Source organism: Amblyomma americanum, chromosome 7, assembly GCF_052857255.1.
Source record: "Amblyomma americanum isolate KBUSLIRL-KWMA chromosome 7, ASM5285725v1, whole genome shotgun sequence".
NCBI lineage: Eukaryota > Metazoa > Arthropoda > Arachnida > Ixodida > Ixodidae > Amblyomma > Amblyomma americanum.
In genome coordinates this window covers 113586061-113603653 of record NC_135503.1, presented here as the reverse complement: position 1 = coordinate 113603653, position 17593 = coordinate 113586061, and positions in this window count along the sequence as shown.

Genomic DNA, 17593 nt, shown 5'->3' with positions numbered 1-17593 from the left:
CAGATGCACTACGGCGAATAATGTCGCCCGGTAAACACACAAGAAACACTACTGTGCAAAAAAATGTTTCAAAGCGTCCAAAAACGCGAGGGAAGCACGCGGAAAATCGCGTACCAACTCCGCGCACACACATCGCGCACATCACTTGCGCGCACCGCCACACGGCCCCCGCCTGCGAAGATGAAGCGGGTGCCCCACCGTCGCAGGAACTCTTCTTAATCAGCAACTAAAGTTGGTTCAGCAAGTCCGTCAGTCAGCGAAAGCCAGAGGCGCCTTGGACTAGGGGTGCCACCCAAGTTGCTCGAGCAACCTTCCCGAATTACAATAAAAGTTTTATCTCTCTCTCTCTTCCTACAGCGTCACCCTGTCTAAGCGCGCCTGGTCAAACAGGCGTGCTAGGACACGCTGCAGCATCGGAAACATGGCCCGTTGAGGTCAGCCATGTAAGGAAGCGACGCCTCTCTGGCGCCACAAAACAAAAGCGCCAACACACAATCCCATCCACACAAATGTGGCGCTCGGCCTGGTGCGCTTGTCGAGCGACAAACTACACAAACGCGACAGCAGTCGCCAAAAAGTGCGCATCACGAGGCACACCAAGAGCGCGCGCTCAAAGGTTGTCGTTCCGTCGCACTGCGGACAACGCGAAAAAGGAGCGATGCCCAACAGTGTCAGACGGACTCTCGTGGGCAAGACCCTCCATCCTCGCAGCCAGCCGAAGTCACGGATGTCTGGTAGAAGGGTATGAGACGTCAAGTTTCGCCACTGCACCCGCCTGCTCCGCTCTAGCTGTTCTGGTGCAGCCTCCTGGATCTCAAGGAGCACGCAAACAGGCGAGGCGTGCGCCTGAGAGACGTCGACCTCGGGCAGGGTAGCGGTGAGAGACTCGGCCGTCCGACAAACATATCAAAGAACCTGGGCTGCTGTTCGGCTGCAAAAAAGAGGCGCCGCGACGTCCCGAGAAAGTAGGCGAGAAGTCGCCTCCCGGGAAGTCGCTGGCGTTGACTAGGTCGCGGGCATCTCGGACAGGGAGAACGCTGCACATTGTACACAGATCGGGCAGGCTGAACCCGCCCATGCGCGTGGGCGCTCGGGCGACGGTGGAGCGCTTGGGCGACGGTCTTCTTCTTTCGCGCCCAGAAAAAAGCGCCACAAAGTGCGTGCAAACGACGCGTAAATGTGCCCGGCGGACAGGCGACGCGAGCGACGTAGTACAGCGACGCGAACATTGATAATCGTATGACGAATGCGCGACAGCGACAGGCGAAAACGCGCTGCTACTGTCAGACGTTGCTCTGCTGTTGCTCTTAACCGCGTCCACGTCTCGCGGGCTGCTTCCCCTGAGGAGAGGAACATTACGCCTAGCACTTTCACCGCCAAGACCCACTCCACATCACCTAACAGATTTGACGAAAACCTCCGAAGCATCGAGCTTTGCTCTTGCCCCTGTTAAGCAGGGCGCCGGACAGCTCGCCGTAACTCACAAAAAGCCGTAAAATCGCTACGTAACTGTCCTCTTCCCGCATGAAAAGGGACACGTCGCCAGCGTACGCGGACACCCTCACCTGGCCTTGACCAGGCAAAGGGAATCCGCGCACCGATGGAAACTCCGTTATGCGGCGAAGGAGTGGGTCCAATCATAAAACAAACAACATAGGCGACAGGGGACAGCTCTGCCCAGTGCCACGCTCTACACACTAAACACGAATGACACGAGATGGGAGGTTTATACGTGTTCGTCCGCTTTAAAACACCGCATCGCCAGACGAGAACACCGGTCAAACGGTGCACATGATATCATAAACACCGAAGCAACACCAGCTAGAACTGACGGTGTGCTAACGAGGTCCGCAATTGTTCATCAGCCGTCTCTAACGGAGTGGTTGTCGCCATTCGGAACCTTCTGAACGGTGTAGAAAAAAACACCGTACTGCAGCTGAGACGGAGCGAGGTCGAATTCCTGCTGCTGTTTAAAAGAACACGCCAGTGGAACTGTGTACTTTTATGTTTCGCTTAGTTCCGGAACGAAGCAGCAAGTTTTGGTTTCGGTCGAGATGCAATCGACAGAAGGCGGCGCAAAGGATCAGAAGACGGCGAGAGAGTCGTGACTCGTGAGTGCGGACGCTGTGACCGAAGCGGCGTAGGCGCTAGGCCTAGCAGCGCCAGCGGGGCCGTCTCGGATTGCGTCGCAGAAGTGAGCGCGGCGGGTTGTCTGGAGCCTCTCTTGGAACGGATATCGTGAGCGGCGACTGTGCGTTTGCCGCTGCTGCTTTTCGATGCGCGACGGAGAAAGGGCAGATGGATGCTTAACCAAGTTCACCGAAGTGGATGTCGTAAACGACTTCTGAGCTTGCCCCTAGCTCTGGTTTGCGAATGGCGGTATTGCGCCGTTATGAGCGAATTGAGACAAGCGATGTCTTTGCCACGCCCTTGGCCAGCGGGCGAGAAATTTCTACCTCTACACAGCTGCCCGGAAGGATATTTTTGAATCCCTGCCGTCTAACAACCGTCTCGCCATCATGTTAAGTGATTTTGCGCCTTAAATATCGTTGCACGACAAAGACGTGAGCAGGCTTGTGTGGAGCGCTGAAGCACTGTTCTGCAGAATTTAGCAAAACATAGCGCAGTTTTCTTAACGACGCGCTGCCAGTGTATGGGTTGTTTTATATGACTATGCGCCAGCGCTTGAGCACCTGCATTGTCAGTCAATCCCACTGCCTGTGTTATAAGTTCGCCTTCATTCCGCAAAGCACCGCACGAGCGCTCTGTAGTACAAGTCTGCTTGCGTCTGCACTGAAGTACACCTTGCAAGCGGCTGTATGTTTTCGGCATTGTTATTTTAGTGCCCTCCGAAGCATTTGTGTCAGTTTAGTTTAAATATGTGCAGCATTTTTGGCCCCTCTTAATTTCATGCATGTTCTCAGAACGAGGTATGCGGCATCGCTATTAACATAAAAAAATCAGGACGCTTTTTCTAAAATGCCATGGTTCCCCACAAAAAACATAATTTTGCTTATCGTGCGCGTCGCAGCACATTTGTGAATGTGCTCAAAGGTTCTTAAGTGCATGCTTGTATTCTGCCGTCATAGATTCGGCCACCACATTTAGAATTCAAATCTGATTATTTGTTGCTTTCAGTCAATGGCGCAATCACTTTGTCACTCGAACACGAGTGAAAGTGAGAAAGCAACGGCTGTCAGTTCTTACCTTATGTTCTGCGGTTCGTTGCGGCATAACTTCGATGGGTGCAGTATAAACGTGCTGTCACTATTTGTGAAAATATAACAGCTGCTTTAATTTCAAAGCATCACATACTTCATTGCCTTGCTCACCTATCATTATTGGAGTCAGTAATTCGAACGACATACATTTTACTCATAATGATTTGTGTGGTATCAAGCCTGACTGGACATTGTTCTATACAGGTTCTAATCTATGAAGAACTCCAAGGTTGCATCAGTTTAATCTACAAGCAGTACCAAACAGTTCAGAGTTAAGTCGCAAAGAAAGATGTCCCCTGCAACACTTGTAGGTAATTTTGTGCAAATTATTTGTGGACATAGGAAGGAACTGAAATTTTTGTACAAAAATAGCAGCTCAGTATTTATCTGACCATCTGATGACTACCTTTTAGGCAAATAATTTACTCAAATTTAGTCATTGATGTCACGAGCCTTAGCAAAGCCTAGGTTTTGTGATTATTTATTTTAGAATGTGGCTGGCACAAAGCCCTAGTGTTTCTTTATCTTGCAAAGAAGCGGGATGCAAACAGTGACAGTAAGGAGCTGCTGACCCCCAAGGGATTTTCGTTAAAATTCAGGCATAGTTACTTGTGCAATTAAAAAAAAGACAGTAGTAGGAATAAGGAGCCAGTGTAACTGCTGCAACTATGCTCAGTTCTAAAAATAGAGTTAATTTCATGACTAAACCAGAATTTCATGACTACACCAAATTGCTATTTTGGGATTTGCATTGCTACTGTCTCATTTTCACGCGTGTTTACTACCATTCTTCAACTAACCAATAATCCAAAATTGAGACGGTTGTAGTTTCTTTAGACATGCACGAAATTATGCAGAGGCGATCACCATTATTTGCTTTTCGAGTGTGGTTTTTTTTCAATTTATTGACAAATGGTAATGAGGTCTGGATATGGTGCAGCTATTTTTTATTTTCAGTTGGAAAAGAGTGTCTTGTGTTGTAGTCTTCGATGGCATCCAATCATTGGGGAGTGCTACTTCACAAGCTGTGTATAACGGCGATATACACTTTGAACAACACCATACCAGTTTTGTATTTTTATGTCCTCATTATACACACGCAAATATGATTTATGGGGAGGACTGATTGTTGCATCCCGGGCTGTTATAGGTGCTCAAAATGTGATTCCCTAGAGAACATTTGCTTCGTCGATGCTCCGCGAAAATTCCTGTAGTTGCCATTTGTATCAAATATCACGGATAAAGCAAGAGTGGTAGATTTCGTGTGCAGCTGTACCTTTCGAATACGCACTTCGTATCACGCTACCTTATGAGCAGTGGCTCGCCGTTGTTTTTTTAGCCTCTAGTTCGATTACAGTTAGGCTGTTGCTGCACTGGTTGCAATTAAATGAGATTGAGCAGCTCAGTTGTCGTATAGCAAGAATATGGTTTTCAAATCTTTGGCAGGGAGGCCATTGCAGCATTTTGTTTAACTTTTGCATAGTTGTGGTGGCCCACTAAATGTGCTCATGGCTCTAATGGACAAATCATATGTACAGTTGCACCTCTGTAATATGGACACTTTGGTTTCCGAGCAAAATTCTCGCAAAGTGATTCATCGATACTAACGAATCATGAACAAAAAAGTTTTGATACAATACTTGTCACCAAGGTCTCCTGCACATATTGGTAGGCAATGAAGTTGAAGCTAGACAGTTTTGACAGCTCCAAGTACATTAGGCTGGTTACAATTATCTTTAAAAATCGGTCAGTGACATGTTCGAACCTCGCATTTCTTTGACTTTATTCTTGAAAAAATTGGGTTGAGCATGGTTTTTCTATGTAAAATTTCTCACTTTGAAGAGGGGAGACTACCCCCTCATGAATTCATCCCTAGGATAGTGTAGTCATAATGTGCATTATACTGAAATGCGACAGTATTATTTTGCATTTCTACAAGTGTTATGTCAGTGATATTTCGTTTTTAATTTTGCAGGCCCAAACACTCACAGCATGCCTCCTCACCTATCAAGGCGCAGTTTTCCTGTTCATTGGCCATCACCCTGTAGTGAAAACGTCATCGCTTCTGTGGGGATTCTGGTGTTTGCAGCCTTCTGCGTGTTCCGTTTGGAAAATCTAAAGAAGGCACTCTGTCTGCTGACTTTTCTTTAGAGTGCTTTTAGATATTTGGCTTAAAATAAACCACGCTTCGATGGTTATGAGCTCATCAGATTTTAAAAACCACTTCATCTTTCCTTCCAAGCGGCCTCTTCTGTCTGTACATGTTTTACATGTCTAGTTTTTTAGTACTGTTTGGAATACTGGTGAGGAACACAAACTGTGCTGCTGTAACTTATAAATGTTAACATGATACAGTTGGGCAGAGTGAAGAAAAAGGAAAACAATATCAGCATGAATCTATGAGAAAACTGATGTATAGCTTTTGTCAAAAAGTACAGAGCCAAAGGGTTTGGCTTCTAAGCCATGTAATAAGGCCTCTGAGCATCCATGGATGTCCAACATTCACAGTGGTCAGGGCAAGATTTTCTGTACGTTCAAGAGATCTGGAATGCTAGCGATGCACAACAAGGCTCAGAAGCAAATTCCTTGGGCTCTGAAATTCGACAAATGCTGTACTCGTATTATGTGACAGCATGAAAAGACATGACAAACAGGAATAGCAACATTTCATTGACCCTAAGATTCATCACCCCACTGGTTTCTTGTCCCTGCATGGGCTAGTCATGGTTTTTATCTTTTTGCATCTAGCTCGGACAGCTTCCTGAAAGCACTGTCAGCATTTTGCAATTTTTTTGTTTTTTAATGGACTTCCCGTTCTGCCACATGACACATTTGCTAGCATTTATAAATATCCTTTAATTAGAAAAAATAATGGTGATAATGGATTCGGTGAACAAATATGTTTTCAAACAAATATATGCTTAGACACAGGTCTTCAGAAATTCAGTTACTTATTTAATCACAAAGTTGCTAGTCCTTAGTCTGATCAGTTGCCATGGGCACTTTTCTGGAATTTTTCTTCACTTCGTCCTAAGGTGAAGGTGATGAATACCTTTCTCGCGATCAAAGAGAATGCCTGTGTCCTGAGCGCTTTGATCTTAGCCCATGTGTTTTTGCTTTGCTTGTAGTGCGCACAGTCACGTAATACCAGGTTGACTAATTCCTTGTGTTTCAGCATTAGTCATTACTTGTTAGTTAGATTGAAAAGCATTTGTGCATGCGTTTCTGTATTCTAATTTTTTCCATGTAAGTTATGAGTGCTGCATTTTATTTCCGACAGGCTCCTTCAAATGGGTGGCTAACATATCTTTCGGGGCACATAAACTTTCTCTAGAGCATAGGCCTTCATATATTGAGTGTAAAGTTTTGTTTTGTGTTCTTGTTATGTGATTGTGTTAAATTGAATGTATTGTATACGTCCTCTCAGGTTATGTTCATCCTATGTGTTTCTCAAGAACAGACACAAACATTAGAGGTTGGATAACTGTGATATTTTACTGTATATTTAGTGGGCTGCTTTAGGATGCCTGTTTAGTATTTCTTTTACTGTAGTTTGAAATCTGCATCTTGAAGTTAGCCACTTGGAATTAGCCACTGGGAATTGTCTGGTGCATAATATTTTTTTAGCTAATCATATCTCACAGCACCAGTTAGCCTGAAGTGTTGCGAATAAGTTTTCAAGTCAACTCTGCATTGTTTTTCAAGATTTGCTATTGTATCGTTTTGAAAAAAAGAGTTAAACTTACACACCTACCTTGCACTATGAAGGTAACATCCAAGAACTATATTTTTGTTCGAAAATAAAACCACGGAGCACAAGCTATATGCAATGTTTTTGTGTAATCCTTACTGCGAATCCTGCTTTTATTGACTTTGAGGATTTATAGACTGGATGAAAATAGTGCTCGAAAAATATTCTCAATGCGAGAGTGGAGCACGGAATTCAAAATTTTCTTTAAAAAGGTCCATTATGGGCTGGAAAAATAACAGTAATGAACGGATTTTAAGGACACAATATACAAATGGATTCTTTTTAAAAACTTCTAAATGCAGAGAGATGGCAAACATTATTTGTCCAATGTAGTGCTGCCCGCAAGTGGCTTGTGCACCATTCAGGTTCTTTAACTTCAGGGATTCGGTTTTTATACCACAGTGAAGAGATGGTATACTTTTACGAGAAGAAAAATGTGTTGCAGGAATTTGGCACGTAGATCCGTTACCACGGTCTTGTTTTCAGTTTTATTGCCTGTCGTCTCCCCAACTCTGCTTTTCTTGCCATTGCGAACCACCCCGTCAAGATACTTTCGGCTAGCGCCGGAGCCATGGTTTGTGTATTTTTTACAGAAGTGCAGTATACTCAGCGGAGTCAGATTAAAGACGTTTCCTTGCCGCCACCGCTGGTCTCGTTTTGTTTCCGTGATGTACGGCAGTACGCTGCGACGTGACTGGGACGTCGTGTGTATGCATGGCGCCACGATCGTGCAACGCAGGCATCCAGGAGGAGGTGAAGGCAGCGGTCCGATGCACTTTGTATCCAGCGTTCTTGCCCTGTTCCTTACAGTACTACTTCGTAACGGCATGGACGGAATGGGGCTCGTTATATCTCAAAATTGAAGCTCGATTGGGATTTGTTCATGATTACAAAGCGCATTCGAACCTGATTATTGTGATTAACTAACTAGCACCGTTCCGCCTATATAGTTAGCAGTTCTAGTAGCCCTGTAAGAAAGAGCAAAAATGCATTATTGAAAAACGGACCGCTGTCATCACCTCATCCTAGATGCTGGCGTTGCAAAATCGGCGCCTGCATAAACACGACTCCGCAGCCAGCGCTCAGCGTATCGCCGCGGTTGAAAACTCCCATTGCAAACCGGAAGTGCATCGTAATTCTTGGTGTAAAAATCTACACCAAATATACTCCCATTGTCAACCGCAAGTGCTTCGTATTTTTTGTGTAAACATTTACACCCAATCCGCTCCCTTCGCCAACCGTAAATCCTCCGTATTTTTCGGTGTTGAAATCTACCCCAAGTCTAACGGTGTATATCGAACCTCGATTTGGGAGGACGCTAGAGGACAAGCCAAAAACACCCATCTGGGTTCATTTGTGTTTAGTGTGTATACTAAATGGGTCGCTCAACTCCCCGTTAAAAAGCAGCCGAGCTGTAAGGACGGAGTACAGCTGCTCTAAACAGTCTACAAACTCTGGTGGAAAGCCGAAAGCCCCAAAAACGCAAAAATGGTAGCGGTGCTCAACTCGATTGAAGGCTTTCGCTTGATAGAGTGAGACGAATTAGCCCGGTATTCCCGTTCTCGAAGAGAACATGAATAAGTCACGCGTTAGTGCTAGAGACGAGAACACCGAGCGTCCGGGCACGCTGCAGGTCTGCGCTGGGCTTATGAGCGCCGCTAAAACCTTGCTCAACCTTTTAGCCAGCAGTGACGCCACGATCTTGTATTCTGCGTAAGCAGATTGATGGGGTGCCACGTCTGCGGGTCAGATGGGCACCCACCAGGCTTCAGGATGAGCACTACATGGCTCTCTCTAAAGGACTCCGGCTTCTCACCGTCCTTGACAAGGCCGTTCACCATCCGGAGAAGGTGTTTCTCTATGATGGTGTAAAACCTGGCATAAAAACTGGTGGAATGCCGTCAAGGCCTGGAGAAGATGCGGTGTTCATGCTTTTAACTGTTCGCGAAGATCTCCTCGCAGCTAACAAGGGCGCTAAGCTGTGTGCCTAGATCGCTCGGCACTTGCGGCAACCGGTAGCAAAAGCTACTAACGGCGTTCGCGCAAGACTCCCTGCCCCATCGTCCGGCCTCGGAAACAAACAGCTGGGAAAAGTGACGCGTAAAAGCGTCAGAGATAACAGCCGCGCTGCTGCTCCTGGCACCGTCCTGCAAAACCACCTCCTCTACGCGGGCCTGACGTGTCTCATTAAAGCTGCCTGCTCGCACCTGTCGCAGTACGGCAGGGTAACAAACTGGCCTGGCCTGTACTAGTGCCTGGGTTGCTGCTCGCGAGGACTGGCGGAGTAGCCTGTGGTAGGTCGCTTTCAGTAAGTTAAGATAATCGCGCCGTGCGAAAGTGAGCGGCGCGTCGTGAAGTTGTTTCGTCGGAGATACGCTTCCTGCGCTGGTGCCCTTCGCGAATTAAAAGCGCCCGCCATGCCGATTTTCGCTGTTACCATGAGTTTGCATTTTCGACGCCTCCACCGGGGTTTCAGAGCGCGCGTTCAATGGCTGTCACGCTCGAACAATCTGTCAGCAGGCATGGATCCATACGCCATGCATCTAAACGTGGGGCGCCCCCGCCCATGTCCAGTACTGCTGACAGAGGTCGATGATCGCTAATGTGTGGGGTACCCGGGTGAAACACGAGTACATTGCATGGAAACACAGAACACTCCAGTTCTCCCGGGAAAAGAACCTTGTCAAGACGGCTAGCTGACGTGCCCCGCTCTCAGGTAGCACCAAAACTGTCGCCGTGTAGCTTGACCCACGCGTCGGTCAAAGAAAACCGAGTACAAACCTCTCGTAGAGACCGGGCCCTGGCGTAGGGTCACCCCTGGCCTGGACCGCGAACATCTCCCACGGGATCCAAGACACAATTAAAATCTCCTACAAGAAAATAAAGGTAACAGTCTAACAGAAAATAATCTAACAAATTAAATAACTTAGCAGAATCGGTATGGCAGGCTGGTGCGTACAACACTACAGCTCTGACGCGCCCACCACCCAAGTAGATATCGACCGCAAGTGTGCGGCCGTCGATACCATAAACGCAGTGCGCGCCAGAGTGAAAAAAGCTGGTAACAAAGACTACACCAAGTCCACACAACAAAGAAGTTCACGATTAAAAGAAAATAGGTGACCTCGCATGGGCCACACAACTTTGTTTCCTGCAGAAACTGGATGTCGACGCCCTGTGCTCGGGAGAAGTGCATCACCTCTCTCTGGTTTTCCGGTGACTTAAACCCCTGAATATTCAGGACGAAGAGACGCACTAACGCCATGCTGAAAAGATAGGGCATCGCCTTAACAGCTACAAGTTTAAGGAGCCCCCGCCATTGAGCGGAGCTTGGGGCAGACTTTTTACCCTCGGGTAAAAACTGCCATCTGAATTGTCATTCGCTTCCTGCCTCGCGTGCTTCCCCGCTAATTTCCCGGGGTCCATACCCTCCGCCGCCTGCGCCCGTAAATCGAGCGGCTGGCTCACCGGCATTCGATGACTCGCCGTTCCACTCGGCGCCGCCTGTGTAGCAGCGGGCGCTGCCGATAAGCTGCCGCTCGCTCTCCGCTGCACCTCCTCTCCTCGTGTGGTTGGCAGAGGGGCGTATGGCTGGTCATGCCTTGGTTGTCCGAAGGGACGAGGTCCTGGCGCTGCGTGCAGGCCAGGTCCCCCGTCTGGTGCAGTACGGAGCCGCTGTCGGAAGGCCCACCTTCCTACATCAGAGACCAGGTGGACTCCGATTCTCAGCACGCCGAACAGCGGCAGCGGATCGAGGGAGAACGCTCCCGTCGTTTCGGAGATGGGCAGCGACGTCGGTGACCCGAAAGCGAAGAGCTACGAGGAGCTCTCCGGCAGCGCGTCGGCGGCCGCGTTCTTGGCCTGGCCCTCTCGGCGAGTGTCTACCGGTGGGTTGACAGCCTGGTCCTCCCGGGGGGTTTCGACTGGGGGGTTTCAATCGGGGGGGGGGGGGGGGGGGGGGGGAGGGGAGGGGGTTCGCGGCATGGTCCTCCCGGGGAGTGTCTGCCGGACGGTGTTGGGCCGGGGGCTGCGAATAGTCGTCTCCAGGTCCCTTGGACGGCTCGGGCGGGGGCGCCTTGGGTTTCCTGGCGGCGGCCGCATCTGCATACGAGCGTGGCCGCAGGCAATTCACCGCTGCGTGCGGCCCTCCGCATCGCTTCCACGCTGCTTAGCACCCGGCCGTGTCAGGGCCGAAGGCCTCGCAGCGCGAGTACCGCGGCGTGCGGCACGTTGCGCCTACGTGGCCCTCCTGCCCGCAGCGGGAGCATACCTTTCGAACTCCGCGGTAGTCCCACATAGCGCGGAAGGTCATCACGGTGACGAAGTTGGGCACCGCCTTTCGCATCTCCATGCGCAGCAGCCGCTGCCCGTTGTCGACGTGCCGACAGCTTTCCAGGAATGGGCGGGTGACCTCGAGCATCTTACCGTAAGGGCTCAATGCCGAGGCCAGCGATGCGCCGCCCACGTAGAGGGCAGCCGAAATACGGTGATGGTGACGGCCGCAGCGCCCACGCAGGTGACCGGCACGGAGGCGCCGTTCATGACGAAGGTGCCCTCCGCTAACAGCTTCTGCGCCGCCGCAGCCAAGGCTACGGCGATGCAAAACTTGAAGCCGCCCTGGTGCTGTAGTGTCTCCAACCCGTAGGGGCCAACAACAGCCTCAATGCCGTCTACGAGGTCGTCGGCAGAGGCCTCAGGTTTAACACAAAGTTGAAACAGTCCACTTTCAGCGGAGACGCACGGAACGCCGGTCCTCTGTGGGGACCGTTGGTTGCCATGCTGGCGCCGGGACGAGGTACGGGATCAGCAGGTGGGACGCTGGGAAGGGACGGGGGGCCGCGGACAGCACCTCCACCAGGCTCCAGGGTCGGCCGGGCAGCAGGCAGTCCCGGGCAGCCGGCCAGAGGTTCTGCGCCGGGGCGACGATCCTCTGGGGCTCCGGGAGGGGCGGCGTCTCCTGCTGAGGGCGGGTGGCGGGGTGCAGGGGCCGCTATGCTTCAGGCTGATGCGTTGCTTCAGCGAAGACCGGCAGCCTGTTCCGTTACGGGACATTTTCTTTTTCGTTCTTTTTATCGTCCCACAATAATTTTTGTCCCGTTACGGGACCGCTATATATGTATGCATTCGTTCCGCTCTATCTATCTATCTATCTATCTATCTATCTATCTATCTATCTATCTATCTATCTATCTATCTATCTATCTATCTATCTATCTATCTATCTATCTATCTATCTATCTATCTATCTATCTATCTATCTATCTATCTATCTATCTATCTATCTATCTATCTATCTATCTATCTATCTATCTATCTATCTATCTATCTATCTATCTATCTATCTATCTATCTATCTATCTATATATATATATATATATATATATATATATATATATATATATATATATATATATATATATATATATATTTCGAGAACTAGGTTAACCCATTCGGTGAGAGTTGTGCACCGAAGTTGGTAAGCAAATAAAACCCTATGGGTTGTGGTACAGAAATTAAACGACAATTAATTGGTAAACATTGTATACATGCAAACACTAATTGATGCATTACCATGTTAGGCCAGCCTTGACCCCTAAAGGTAGCAACCTCCGTTTCGGACATGTGTAACTCGACAACGGGTAGACTTGCATCGTAATTTCTCAGATAGATGACGCTAGGTGTCGATCGCTCCGCTAGGTGGAAAGTTATCTTATTTTTTGGAACCGCTTAGGGTTTTCTTCACTGGGCATGCTGGATGCGGAGACTCGTTTCACACATATCCAGTAAAGCTAACACTAGTTACTTCAACACCTTCCAGACAGCGGCGGCATTTTGTTGAGGCAACAACCACCACGCACAATATATAGTGCACAGCAATGACGCAGTAGTATGCTGCCGCGTGAACTCGTAAGGCGAAGTTTAAGCGTTCTGCTATTTTTAGACATTTGAAAAACGCAGTTACCCTCCGAGCTGCGAGCTGCGGCCCAAGAAATTCTGGCTACACTGCACACAAATATTCGCACTTTCTAGAGTCTTGCAGGGAAAGCAGCCCCTCCGGTGCACGTAACTCGTAGAAATACACAAAATATGTAGGACCACAGCGCTAAGAGTAACTATGTTTTCGAAGTTATAAAAACTGATAATGACTGTTTTTACGGTTAAATACACGGTCTTCAGTAAGGAATGAGACTAATATTAATAGTAAGAAGTTAACTGCCGAATATAACTGAACCAGCCCACTTAGCACTTTGCTGCATTCTGACGAGCTCATCATCGTCATCATCAACATCATATGCCTGACTGCGCCCACTGGAGGGCAAAAGCCTCTCCCACGTCTCTCCAATTAACCACGTCCTTTACCAGCTGCGCCCACCGTATGCCCGGAAACTTCTTAAACTTGTCCGCCCACCTAAGTTTATGCCGCCCCCTGATACTCTTGCTTCCTCTTGAAATCCAGTCCATTGCCCTTGAGCACCAGCGATTCTTTCCTTCGCAGTACATGCCCTGCCCAAGCGCATTTCTTCCTCTTCATTTCGACTAGGATGTCATTAACACGCGTTTGTTCCCTCACCTACTACGCCCACTTCAGGTCTCTTAACTTTACACCTATCATTTTTCCTTCCATTGCTCGCTGTGTTGACCTTAACTTAAGCTGAACACCTTTCGGCAGCCTCCACGTTTCTGTCCCATGGGTGACTGCCGGTAACATACAGCTGTTGTATACTTTTCTCTTGGGGGATATTGACAGATTGCCGGTATGATCTGAGAGAACCTGCCATGTGCACTCCACACCTTTCTTTTTCTTCTAGTTATTTCCCTCTCATGATCAGGATCCGCGGCCATTGTCTGCAATAACTAGAGGTATTTTTTACTACTCACAGCACCTCGTTGCTAATTGTAAACTGCTGTTTCCTTGCTACACTTCTGAATATTACTTTGGTTTTCTGCATGTTAATATTTAGACCCCCCATTCTTCTCTTGTTCTCTGCCTGTCCAACTCGCTGATCATGGTTTCTACTTCTCCTGACTGACTCAGCATGGCGATGTCAGCAGGGAATCGGAGGTTATTTTGGTATTTCCCAATAACTCTTATCCCCAACTATTACCATTTGAGGCCTCGCAATACCTCCTGTAAATACCTCCTGTAAATATTTATTTATTTCATGTTATTTATTTCAATAACCTAAACGCCCAATGCGGGCATTACATAGGGGGTTTTATCAAAGAAGACTTGACCAATATACAACACAGCATATAAACGGCTGAAGACAGAAATAAACAAGTCAAGAAGCCAGGTACAAGTTAATAGGAGGGGGGGGGGGGGGCGGAATGGCTAGGAACAGGTACTGAAAAACTGCACATGTAGCAAATCCCACAAAACAAAACAAAAATCGCCCCTTCAGAAGTAAAAAAACATGGCATCTAACATTTCATGGAACGTTACGGCCGACACGCACACACTGAAGCAAACGAAAAAAAAACGCACATCATTCTACATTGGAATTTTCTAAGTATGACCAAAGAGCTGTTCGAAATGATGATGTTCCAGCGATAGCCGCAATGCCAGAAGGAAGCGAATTCCACTCTTCAATAGCTAGTACCAAAGGTGAGTATTGGTGTCGTTCTGTTCGAGCGAAAATGGGTTTAGTCTTCTTCCTATGATCCACACAAGCCGATGTGTGTGGTGCCGGGAGAAGATGTGAACTTGCAAATGGTGTGTTGCTGTGGTATAGAGTATGGAAAAAAGATAAACGGCTGAATTTTCTGCGCATGACCAGAGGCGGGAGATGGAGTGGTATTTTCAGTGCTGTTACACTTTGATGCCGAGAGTAACAGGAAAGCATGAATTGAGCAGCCTTGTTTTGCACAGATTCCAACAAGTTAATAAGATAGCTATAGTGAGGGTTCCAGATCACTGACGCGTATTCTATTGCAGGCCTGATTAGCATGTTGTATGCGTGTAGTTTTGTGTCCTGGTTGGCTTGGTATAGTCGGCGTTTAAGAAGACCAAACTTTTTTAATGCTCTGGCAGTGATCAGTTCAATTTGAGAGCTCCAGGATAAATTAGAGCTAAAATTAACACCGAGGTGTTTTACCGACGCTGCAGTTTCAATGATAGTATTATTTACTGTGTAGGCATTAGGACTCGTGTTAACAGCGGAAGTAAACTTGAGATGTCTAGTTTTATCTGCGTTATTTACCATTTTCCACTTGCCGCACCAATGAGTTAGTTCAGCAAGATCAGTCTGGAGAGCAATGATGTCCCAAGGGCTCGATATTACTCGTTAAATTACACAGTCGTCTGCAAATAATCGTATTGTTGATGTTATGTTCGACGTGATGTCATTAATATATATTAAGAAAAGCACTGGACCCAGCACCAAACCCTGGGGTACTTCTGAAGCAACACCTGTACGTCTTAATAAGAAGCTCCCTAACTTAACTGACAGAAAGCGGTTTGTTAGAAATGCGTTGATCCACTGAGTAGTACGTTGATCCAGGTGCAGGTTGCGTACCTTTATCATTAGGCGGTTATGAGGCACTCGATCAAAGGCTTTAGAGAAATCAATAAAGATGGAGTCAATATAGAGGGAAAAGTCGATTGCTTGATGAAGGTCCGTTATTAACTCAAATAACAGTGTCTGACACGATAAATGTGTGCGGAAGCCATGTTGGTTGTTATGAAGCAAGTTGTTCTGGTTAAGATGGGTCATAATGTTAGTGTATATTATGTGTTCGAGTACCTTGCAACATATCGAGGTTAGAGAAATTGGCTTGTAGTTGTTAGGAACGAATCTGTCTTCAGATTTAAATACCGGGATGACATAAGCGGACCTCCAATCTTCTGGCACACATGTCGTATCGAGTGATTGTTGGAAAATGAGAGATAGCAGGAAGGCTGTGTGCTGGCAGGCGGTGAATGCTCCGTGCCTGACGCCCTTCTTTTTTAGAGTTTTATTTCTGACCTTTCGGAGGACTATGATAGCTGTGCAGTTGCTTTAGATATCTTCCAGTATTTTCGCATAACGCTATTTTACGCCCTGATTTCGCAATGCCTGCATGGCTGTTTATGTTTCCACATAGTGAAATACTTTCTTGTAATCAATGAAGATGATATATAGCGGTCGGCTACATTCTGCGCCATTTCTCTATCGCCTGATTGATAGTGTTAATACGGTATATTTCGTAACATCTTTTACAAGAGCCTGCCTGATAAATCTGTTGATTAAAATCTAAGGTAGACCTGAATCTATTAGCGATTACTTTAGTAAGTACCTTGTAGGCAACGTACAGTAAGATGATCGGTCTGTAATTTTTTAAGTCCATGACGCCTCCTTTCTAATACCACTAGAAATGCTATGTCGAAAAAAGCCCTTTCTAATTCGAAAGGCTTATTTTTTAAATTCCAAAACTTTGACGAAACAGGCTGTATTTAATGGCACCGATGACCAACAAAGCAACAACTTATTGGGTTCCAAAAAGTCCGTCAGCAGTTATAACATTTTTACCGATTACTTCACGTTGAGAAACGTGCTTTTTTACTTCATGGACGTTGTGAAGCTTTCGCATCGAGCCTATGAACGTCTCATCCTGTTTTGGTCTTCATTCAGCACAAGCTTCGAGGATGTCTTTGGCCGCTATGTGGTGCGGAAGCTCCGCGCCCAACGACGATTTCGTGCCCGAGCTATGCAAAGCGGTGATCCGTTCGCTGGCTGCATAAAGTAGATTTTTTTTACTTGTGCAAACTTCTCATACTGTCGATGTTAGGCAGGGAAATGTCAATATCAGCTTAAAAGGAATCGCCAACGCCACTTTTTAAACGTCCAGGCAAATCTCATTCCCGTCACTGATGCCATAAAGTTTCTACGCGACACGGTCTTGCTAGTTTGGCTCTTGCTGGCCTTCCTTCCGACACGTTCTAGTGCCTGCAGCAGCTCAACACGTACTTGCACTCTCGAAGAAGTCGCGTGGCAGCTATATCTTATGCCTGACATTCCGTCCTCGTTGTCCTGCTCCCGACCCTACGCCAAGACCAAAACCTGCGCTGCAAATTTAACGCTTCCTACGCCACTTCGCCGTCCAGTTTTATGGGAGAAAACATCTCTTAGCGCCTTACATCTGCTCTAAAACGAGGCTATTGCATAGTGTTTCTCTGTATGCCTGGACACTGCGGGCTGGATGGAGATAAATAGCCAACGCTGAAGCAAAGAACGCCCTCAGGAATCCCCTCCGTAGAGTTGTGCCTTTCTCTATGCCGCACAACGCTTGTCTTTTTTCGAACTTTATGAGAAATGTGAGATCGACGTACAGGGCGCAGCCAGACGATCAGCACATTCGTCCTAAAAGGCTAGATCCGGTACTGGCATTTTTGGAGCGAAAGCTTCACTACGCTAGGTTTTCAAGACGGCCGCATCAGTGCAGTAACGTCACAATGTCAGGTGTTGTCACGTGACAGATCGTGTGACCTACTGACGTCATCACAATCTGCCCACAGTGGCAGGTGGCAACTGCCCAAATCGGGCATTTTTCATCGACACTTTAGAGACAATCCGATCGGCAGTGCGTCTGGCGTTTGTGAACGTAGCCATGCAAAGGAAGCTTTCGCTTCTCACCAGGGTTA